Source organism: Nelumbo lutea, chromosome 1 (genome assembly GCF_056320005.1).
Source record: "Nelumbo lutea isolate HS-2025 chromosome 1, American lotus-T2T, whole genome shotgun sequence".
Lineage (NCBI taxonomy): Eukaryota > Viridiplantae > Streptophyta > Magnoliopsida > Proteales > Nelumbonaceae > Nelumbo > Nelumbo lutea.
The window spans coordinates 95733130-95743689 of record NC_142684.1 but is presented as its reverse complement, the minus strand read 5'-3'; the positions used below and the strand labels follow the sequence as shown (position 1 = coordinate 95743689).

The 10560-nt window shown below is 43.9% G+C and overlaps 1 non-coding gene across 1 annotated transcript; it reads left to right on the top strand.

Annotated features, from left to right (window-relative positions):
• The first annotated feature begins 9924 nt into the window (after positions 1-9924).
• LOC148876260 (small nucleolar RNA R71) lies at positions 9925-10031 on the top strand. Its single transcript, XR_016106259.1, has one exon. It is a non-coding gene; the product is annotated as a small nucleolar RNA R71 (small nucleolar RNA).
• The last annotated feature ends 529 nt before the right edge of the window (positions 10032-10560 follow it).

Below are 10560 nucleotides of genomic sequence, written 5' to 3'. Positions count from 1 at the left end.
AAACCCAGTTTTCATGCGACTTAATACAAGACTTACATCTAGTTTTTGAAATTCTGCATAGATTTAGTATGAAGCTGAACCCAAATAAGTGTGTCTTTGGCGTCACCTCAGGTAAATTCCTGGGATACATTGTAAATCGGCGCAACATTGAGGCCAACCCGGACAAAATAAAGGCCATCCTAGACATGAGACCACCCCAAAAAATGAAGGAGGTTCAGAGATTGAATGGCAGAATAGCCGCTCTGAGCCGCTTCATGTCCAAGTCGGCAGACCGTTGCCTACCTTTGTTCAGGTTAATTAAAAGCAAAGGGTTTGAATGGACCCAAGATTGTCAACTCGCATTTGACGAGCTCAAAAAGTACCTCGCTGGCATACCGGTCTTAACCCGACCTGAAGAGGGTGATGTTTTAGAGTTGTACTTCTCGGCAAGTGATGAAGTGGTCAGCTTGGTACTAATAAAAGAAGTAGATCGGGTCCAACGACCTATCTACAATGTTAGTAAAGTGTTGTAGGGAGCGGAGACAAGATATCCGGAGATAGAAAAATTGGCCTATGCATTGGTTATTGTAGCTCGAAAGCTCCGTCTGTACTTTCAGGCTCATACTGTTATCGTCCTCACCAACAAACCTTTGAGGCAAGTCCTACTCAAGCCCGAGGTCTCTGGTCTACTGACGAAGTGGGCCGTTGAGCTCAGTGAGTACGATCTCCAATATAAGCCACAAACTGCTATTAAGGCCCAAGCCTTAGCAGACTTCATCGCGGAGTGCACTTTCAGCTCCGAAGTCCCTAGGCCGATTGAGCACAAGGCCCCCAGTTCGGGTGAGCCCGGAGCTCCCAAGCCGGTTGAGTCCGAGCACCGTGAGGTAGCAGCCAGTGCGGCATCTCTCCTAGTTAGGCCAAGCGCGAACTAGGATGAAGAGCCCTGGATCCTTCACGTTGATGATTCCTCAAACCAGTAGGGCAGTAGAGCCGGAATAGTTTTGCATGGCCCAAGTGGCACAAAACTGAAGTACGCACTACGCTTCGAGTTCACGACATCCAACAATGAAGCGGAGTACAAAGCGTTGATACCTGGGCTAGCTCTAGCCAAAGAAGTGAAAGCCAAGCATATCATCATCTGCAGCGATTCCCAGCTCGTGGTCAATCAAATCACAAGCGAATATGAAGCTCGTGAACCGACCATGATAGCCTACTTAGCCAAAGTAAGAGAGGTTTTGCTTAACTTTCAGTCACACTTCATCAAACAAGTCCCGAGGTCAGAGAATGCTGAGGCTGACGCCCTGTCCCGATTAACCAGCACCAGTGATAACACCATGAGAACCGTGTACATAGAGAACCTGCCTCGGCCTAGCATTCTCGGGGGGGGGGGGTAGAGGAGATCGTTCCTGTCAGTCAAGCAGAGTCAAGTTGGATTGACCCGCTCGCGAGCTTCCTACTACATGAGACCCTCCCTGCAGATCGAAATGCTGCCAGAAGGGTAGAGTGTCAGGCGGCCAAATACGTCCTGATCGACGAACAGCTGTACCAAAGATCCTACACGCTCCCCTACTTGCGCTGCTTGCAACCTTCCGAAGCCGAGCTCGTACTTTGTGACACTCATGAGGGCCTATGTGGTAGACACTTAGGGGGCAGGGCCCTTGCCCAAAAAGCACTACGGCAGGGGTACTACTGGCCAACAATGAAAGCAGATGCTATTGAGTTCATCAGAAAGTGTGACAAGTGCCAGAAGCACGCCAATATCCACCATCAGCCTGCTATCGACCTCAAGTATCTCACCAACTTGTGTCCTTTCGCACAATGGGGGATCAATATAATCAGACCATTTCCACCAATGACAGGCCAGAGGAAGTTCCTAGTGGTAGTAGTGGATTATTTCACCAAGTGGGTAGAAGTTGAACATCTCGTGACGATCACAGCTCAAAACGTCCAGAACTTCTTTTGGAAGAACATAGTGTGCCGCTTCGGGTTACCTCAGGTACTAATTTCTGATAATGATAAGCAGTTCGAGGACATTAAATTCCAGAACTGGTGCCAAGACATGGGGATCCGACAGAACTTCACTTCAGTCGCACACCCTCAAGCAAACGGTCAAGCAAAAGTCACAAACAGAGCTATCCTCTGCGGACTAAAGGCATGCTTAGACCGAACTAAAGGACTATGGGCGAACGAGCTACCCAGTGTCCTATGGGCCTACTGAACCACAGAGAAGACCGCCACAGGAGAGACTCCCTTCAACCTCACCTACGACACCGAAGCAGTCATCCCAGCTGAGGTCGAGGTTCCCTCGCTACGATTGGAAACATATGACGACAAGGCAAATGAAGACGAACTACGTACCAACCTCGACCTATTCGATGAAGTAAGGGACCTCACATATATCAGGACTGCAACTTACCAACAAAGAGTATCTCGGTACTACAACGCCAGGGTCAAGAAGCAGAATCTCCGCGTCGGTGACCTGATCCTTCGTAAAGTGATGGTACTTGAGCCTAGCGTTGGCAAGCTCGGACCGAATTGGGAAGGACCCTACTGAGTGAAATAGGTGCTCGGGGAAGGAACTTACGAGCGCGAAACCCTCGAAAGGAAACAAGTACCTCGGGTATGGAATATTGTCAACTTAAGGCAGTATTACCTGTAACTACTAAGTAGACCATGTGTCACTCTCAGAGCCCTAGGGCCAAAATGTTGAGCTAACACGACCTCGGCGCAATAAGACCCAGTCGCCTCTATGGCATGGGCGAACTACTGAGTAGACCATGTGTCACTCTCAGAGCCTAAGGGCCAAAATGCTAAGCTAACACGACCTTGGCGTAATAAGACCCAGTCACCTCTATGGCATGGGCGAACTACTGAGTAGACCATGTGTCACTCTCAGAGCCTAAGGGCCAAAATGCTGAGCTAACACGACCTCGACGCAATAAGACCCAGTCGCTTCCATGGCATGGGCAAACTCTAAGGGTAGACTATAAGTCACCCCTTCAACCTAAGGGCTAAAACACCGAGCTAACTAAGACCTCGGCACCGTGAAAGACTTAGCCACTTCATTGGTAAAGGTGAAGTAAGAAGTACCACAGACATAAGCAGCTCGGGTCTGAACCCTACGAAGCATAGCTCGTCTCAGTACATCGGTTGAACCAAATAAGGAACAACCTACAAACATACAGCTCGGGCATACACGGTAACTACTTCGCGGTATACTATAAAAATGCCTCAAAACACTAAGGGATAGCTCGGGGTTGTAATTACCAAAAAATCCTATTTCGGGCATGTAGCTCTAATAGCTCGAGTGATGAGGTCGCTTTATCAAAAAATAAAAGAGCACACCATACTTAGCAGAAAAAGGAAAAATTTCATTACTATTTCATAAATAAAAACTGAGCTAAAAAGCTTGGGAAAGTTCAACAAGAAGTAAAAAAGGGCACAACTGCCCAAGAAGATTTTTGAAAACTGGGTTTTGGCACTCGGGAACCATTAGAAGTCAATCAGAAGAATAGAAAAACAGAAGAGCTTCCAGCCTCAAGGGTCCACCCCCTCCACCTTGTCCTCGTCCTCCGGGGATCCAGGCTCCTCCTCCTCTTCTTGGTCCGCCGTTTTGGGAGCCAGGCCCTTCATTGTGATGCCATCGAGGTTGAGCCCAAAGAACTTCTTTTGGACCAACTAGCAGTAGAACTTGAATCCTGAGTGGTATGAGCTCGAGCCATACTCCACTTGGAGGTCGTGATACTCCTGGGAGTCCTTGAAGTCCTAGACTGCATTAGCCCGCTCGGCCTCCACCATGGTGTTGAAGTTCCAAGTTCGGTCCAGAAGTCTAGACTCCAAGTCCCGAACCTGCTGGCAAAGGAGCTCCCTCTCCGCTGCAACCCTCAACTCCTCCTCCCTGTAGCACGCGCTCTCCTTAGAAAGCCTGGCGATCTGCGCCTCCTGGTCACGGGCGAGCAGCTCCTGGGCCTCGCTCCCCTTGTGAGCCTGAAGGATCTCACCTCGGGCCTGGTCGAGCTTGCCCTGGACCTTCTGGATGTTGGCCCTCTGATTGCGAGCGCCACCGGAGTGGATGTTAGTCTGGAGGGCCATAGCATGGATGGTGGAGTTCACATGCCAACAAGAGACTAAGGTCAGAAAACAAGAAAAGAAAGGAAAGAACGAGAAGAAAGAGAAAAGACCACTTACCACCATACAGTGAGAAGCGACGAGCGTGATGAGTGTCTTGGACATCATCTCCCCCACCTAACGATCTCCTCATGGCAGATCGCCCTTCGGCTCTTCCGCCCAGCCACAATATAATCATTAACACCCTCCCAATTCCCCACTGGGAACTGCAGGTAGGGGAATGGGCGAGAAGGCCCAGGAGGAAACACCCCTTGCCTCGGGAGCTTGCCCTCCTCGAAGCCGCCTTCTCTCGCAACTCCTTCAGATGGGACCGGTGGAACCTCATGCGGTGGAGAAACAAAGTCTGGCTCAGTAGACTCAAACTCAACGCCCCCAGAAGTGGAAGCTCGGTCAGGACGCAACCTCTTCGCCTTACGCTTCTGGTTGCTGGAAAGAAGGCGGCGCACGTCAACACCAGACATGATGGCTGCCAAAAAACCATAAGGTTTTAGTCCAGTAAACTATATATATATATATATATATATATATATATATATATATATATATATATATATATATGTATTTATATATGTATGTATATTTTTACAAGGCACTACGTGACATAAGGGGCAACCTACCCAAACTCAGGCCAGCCTGCGTGAGCTTTTCCTCGGTCAAGTAGTCCGAACAGTGAAGGCCTACTGCTGCATAGGACTGCAGCATTTTTTGAACTTCAGGGTCCAACTCAACCCCCGAATCCTAGATGGCAGCCCTCCAGGTAGTTGGGAAGGGCCACCTCTCGGGGTTACGGACCATAAAATAATCCCGCTTCCAGGCTGGGACCCTGTTCGAAAGCTCGTACAAGAGCTTGAAGCTACGACGGGGAGAAAAGTAGTAGGAACGTCTTTCCGGAGGCGCTTCGGGAGAAGCATTCTTGATGCAAAGAATGGTAGAAAAGATATCAAGATCAAGGGGAAGACAATACTCATAGCATAGAGAAATAGTCCCAACTACATTTCGAATGGCATGGGGATGGAGCTGGTCAATGGTGACGTTGAAATGATTCAATACCTCCACTATTAGGGGGTATAGAGGAAGACGCAGGCCAGCCTCAAGCTATTCCTGGAAAATCACTATGTCATTGGGACCATGCTCCCAGGGAAAGTTATCAGAGGGGAGACTGTAGATGAGGTCCTTAGGAAGGTTAAAGTAGTTAACTAGAGATCTGATAGCTATAATTATAACCCTAGGAAGTGCACTAGTTATCAAGTAGTATAAAAATATCGTTCCCACGGGGATTTAACAAAATAAGTATTACAACTATAATCTTCTCTAATTATTCGGACAATCGAAATTCAGATTTAAGAGTAAGAACTACTGAAAATAAAAATAGAAAAAGAAAATAAAAGCAAAGGCAATCAATAACTGAATATGCAATGAGTGAAATCGCTAGGACCATTGGTCCACCTAACCATTCTAATGAATTTTAATGGATGCGATTAACCAAGATCATTTGTCATTCCCATAAGCTGAAGTTTTTCCCAATTTTATTTAATATTCTTTCCTAAGATATATTAAACCTATTTCTATCAAGTAACCCCTCGATCCCTCGACTAGATTTCTCAATTGTAGGAATGCATTAAGTGCAAGAAAAACTCATATATTCAGATGAATCATGTGTATATATCCCTATATACCATTCAATTCACACCATGAATTATGTGGTCAAATATATAAATTCCTCTCCCGATTCATTCATATAAATCAAATCAATTAAGAGATGGCCACTCCTAATCACATTAAGCAAATAATTCATAGATTATATGGAAATCATGATCTTGGATAAATCATAATGATAAAAATATATTCATTATCATGGTTAGGCTTTCCACAGTCGTAGCTAAAAACAAATCAATTCATGATAAAGGAAATAAAGCAAACAAGAGGAAAGGAAGAACTCATGAATTCGCCCATGGTGCTGAGATCTCCTCTTCTTCTTGCCACCACCTCATTTTTGAAGCTTTCTTGATCTGCTGATCTCCTTCTTGAAGTTTCTTGATGATCTTCTTGATTCACTTCAGAGGGACTTCAGTTATTGATTAATTCAATTATTGATTGATGCCCAAAGCTAGTTCGCCCAATCCTTGATATAGTTTAGGGGGGGGGGGGCTGTTACAACCACTTAGAGTAATCTCTAGGATAGATAATCCATATTAAACTCATCCAATCCTATCTTATCTTATCTCTTATCTAATGATCTCAATCTTTAATTTTCTAGAATTACCTCACAAATTTAAATCTGGTAGGACTCTTCTCAGTTTCTTGTTCTTGTATTCGTATTAGGCTTCCTCTGCGAATTGGGCTGCTACAAGTCTTCTCTACCCGTTGGGCTTCAGCTGCGAATTGGGCTTTCCTACGAATTTGCCCTGACTTCAGGCTCAGATTTGACTTCGATGCAGGCCGAATTTGTGAAAGCCCAAAATAGGAAATTTGTAGCTTTCTCTCTTATCTTTCTAATGAGTCTTGAATTAGACCAATCAGATCTCGGATACGAGAGTTAGGACCAGATTATTGATCAGTGCTGAAACTATGAAAAAACATCCGATTTGCCTTGCTTTTTCTCCTGATGCCTTTTTTCATGCCCTGAACCAAAATACAAGAGTAATGAGTCCATTTAAATGTAAATTAAGTGTAGAAAGACTAAATTTTCATAGATAATGTTAGACAGTTTTGTATGCCCTTAGCTTCAATCAAGATGATGTATTTTATGAGTTTATTGTAAATGAATAAAAGTGTATATTTGATTCATGTTCCCTTGGTATGTTTCTGTGTAATACCCTTAAACTGGACACTTAATGAGACTCATGTTAGTTTAGAATGTTCACAGCCAGTTGGTCGGTCTGGGGAGACCTATCCTAACAAGGCTGACACTGTGGTGCCACCAAGTCGGTTGGGGTGGCCTGTCTTAGCTACCAGGGTGAGACCCTAGGCACATATAGTGTAGGATTAATTGAATATTTGAACTGGACCAGATTTCCAGTATTGCCCTAGACCTTGGAGATTGATGGGCAAAACTGGAAAGTTACACTCGACCCCTAGACTCGATTATGATACTGCACTGGGTGTCGGATTAGGTTGTCTTTGATGTATCAATCAGTGAGATCCTTAGTGAGGGTCAAAACCTGGGTATGTTGGGACAGTCTGAGAATTCATCTGAGTGGGTGATCATAGTGACAGGATCAGCCCCTTTGTCGGACAAAGGTAATGATCGGGGATGCACTCTCACTGATGGAAACCAAGACTACCGGCAGCCGATTTCAATCGTTGAGATTTGTTTTGCAAAATATATTTTATATGAGATATAAAAGTATATATATTATGGTTTCTATAAGGTTTGCAAAAGGTTTTAATTCCCGAGATCCATATAAGCAGAGAGTGCAACACTGTTCCTTGCAGTCGAGGGAGAGGTCCTCTCTTGTCGGGTAGTGTATGATCATTATGGGCTGAGAGGTTAAGTGTAAGTCCATTGAGGATAATACCTAATGGGCTAATCTTGCATCTGCCCACAGTCCTTGGGTGCTATAAGGTGGCTTGGCCCAGGGACCACTTAGGGTAAGTGTTGGGCCTATAGAGCCCATGAGATGGGCTTCAAGGGGTGCGCTGTCCATAACAGTGTATTCGGCCAGTCCTTGTAACAAACGCTGGGTCGAACCCATGTGGCCGATGTGTAGATCAATGTTTGGGTCCCACGCCATATAAGGAAGCCCAACTGGACAGTATTTTGGAAGGCTAAATGAATACATAACCTTAAATAAGCCTTAAGCTTATTTTGAACTGGGTTGATTTGATTAGTCACTTAAAGGGGCGAATTCTGAGATGGATCAGCTAATAGGATTGGGCCTAGACCCTATCCACTTAGAGAGACCAAGATCTAAATGAGATTTAGATCTGGAAGCCTCCTAATTAGATTAGGAGATGGCTAATCTGATCTGTAGATAAGATAAGGGTTATCCCTTATCACTTAAAGGGACTTCTAATCCAAATATGATTTGGATCACCAACTCCTAATGGGATTAGGAGCTGATCCCTTTAAGATTATAAAAGGAGGAGGGTGCGGCAGCCTTTAGACATACAACACACAACTCTTGTCTTCAGAGCTGAAATCACAAGAAGAGAGAATTCTACACCCTACGAATACTCTCTTGCTGCCTCCTTCCTGTAGCCGCCGCCTCCAGCAGTTCGATCTCCTCTTCTCTACAGGAGTAATCAAGATTCGATCTTGATACCAATCTTTTGGAGAAAAGATTGGTTGGAGCTGTATTCACAATCCACCCAGTTGATTCTTGCGAATGGTCAAGTTCTTTTGGAAGAACACTACTGATTCTGCTCCACCCTGCACTATGCCATCTTCAGTGGGAGCAGATTTTGGATCCTTGGGCGTGAACACCTCCATTGGGAGATACTGTTTCTTTGTATCAGGTATTATCCCTCCCTACTTCTTTTGATTCAGATCTGGTTCAGTTTATGGTTCAAGAATGATATTTGAAAATATGATTTTCTAAATAGGGAATGCGATTCCCAGTTGAAGGGAGAGAAAAATTTTTGAAATTCGCCCCCTTATTCCTCAATCTTTGGGCATCCATCTGATGGATATCCTATCCCTTCAGATAAGAATATGATAAATTTTATTCGCATCAAATCCCCCCACACTTAAACTTTGTCCGTCCTCGGGCAAGACAAAACTCAAGCAAAACTAAACGGGAACCAGCTGACTATCTACTGAAAATTTTGTGGGTTTCCTCAACAAGATGCTTGTCCTCTTGCATGCCTTAATCCAGATTTTAGAATCCCTCCATTGTCCACTTCTTCCTCCATTTTAACTTGTCAAAGAATAATCTCTAATCACCAATCCTCACGATCCCAAGTCGAATCAATAGTGAAGGGGAGCAAGTATTTCTTCGCATGAACATTTTAGGACCAAAGTAAGCATTCATTGCTTTAACATATTCAAACTGCTAACTGCCCTTACAAAATTTTTTTTTTGGTCAAAACAAGAAATATTATGCTCCAAAAGGTGAAATGGGGCTTGTAGTTGTAGGGGTGAGTGCATTTTATGCTCCATCTCACCCTTTTCTTTTGCCTTCAGTGTGAGTGCATTTTATACTCCATCTCACACTAGCTATTTTTCTCTCGGTGTGAGTGCATTTTATGCTCCATCTCACACTAGTTCTCTTTTTTTTTTCCCGAAAATCATCACCACTGTTGACCCAACCCATGAACTCATTATTGTGGTCTCAACATGTCTAGCAAAACAAGTTCTAGAATAATCAAATAGGGGTTGCAATGAGGTGCCTTCTATAGCCGAAAATTTCAGCTAGTCTTGTTTGCATCCTTTCCTGTCTATTCCACCTAAGCACATGATTCATGAAAGTTTGAAATATTTCAAAAACAAGTTTCTAGGGAGAAGAAGTTTCAAAAAGAAAGGTTAAAATAGTGATGATCGCAGCATGCTAGAGAAAATCTAGAAATGACCAATTTCCCTTAATCCCCCCACACTTAAGGTATACATTGTCCTCAATGTATATGACTTTTCGTAAAATATAAAGATTTAAGGGGACTTCCCTGAACACCTTGTTGAGGTCCTTCAGATGTGAAATCAGTTGCTACACACAATTAAGTTCCTAAGAGAAAAACACAATCATAAGTAGCTAAAAACAATAAAAGTAACTGAAAAAACTGAACTCAATGGGTTGCCTCCCACCTGTAGCTGCATCAATGATGGAACGATTAGATGGGGTGATACCATTATAAAAAGTTTGGATTTGTCACCAAGTTGGTATCCCATGGTGAGGACACTTCCTAAGCATCTCATTGAATTGTTCCCATGCTTCATACAAAGATTCCCTCTCTAATTGAGCAAAAGTAGTGATATCATTAATTAATTTTGCTGTTTTAGAGGGTGGAAAATACTTAATCAAGAATTTTTTAGTCAAATCATTCCAAGTGGTGATGCTTCCTGCAAGGAGTGAATTAAGCTAATTTTTAGCTCTATCACGCAATTAAAATGGAAATAATCTAAGCCTAATAGCATCATCGCTAACTCCATTATGTTTAAATGTATCACATATTTCTAGGAAGTTTACAATATATGCATTAGGGTCATCACTTGGCAACCCACTAAATTGAATACTTGTCTGAATCATTTGGAGGTTTGATTTCGAAATTATTGGCATGAATTGTGGGTTTGCAAATGCTAGAAGCAGCCCCATCAATTGTTGGACAAGCATAGTCCAAAAGGGCGCAATTTGCTTCTGCCATCTCTTCCTCAATTTCTATTGCTGGTTCACCAATTTCAACCTCCTCTCTTGCTTTACCCTTGTTGGCCCTTTGTAATGAGCGAAGGGTCCTCTCAATTTCAGGATCGAATTCTGTTAGTCCCTCTCTTCTAGTGCGTGTCATGTATTAGTAAATCTA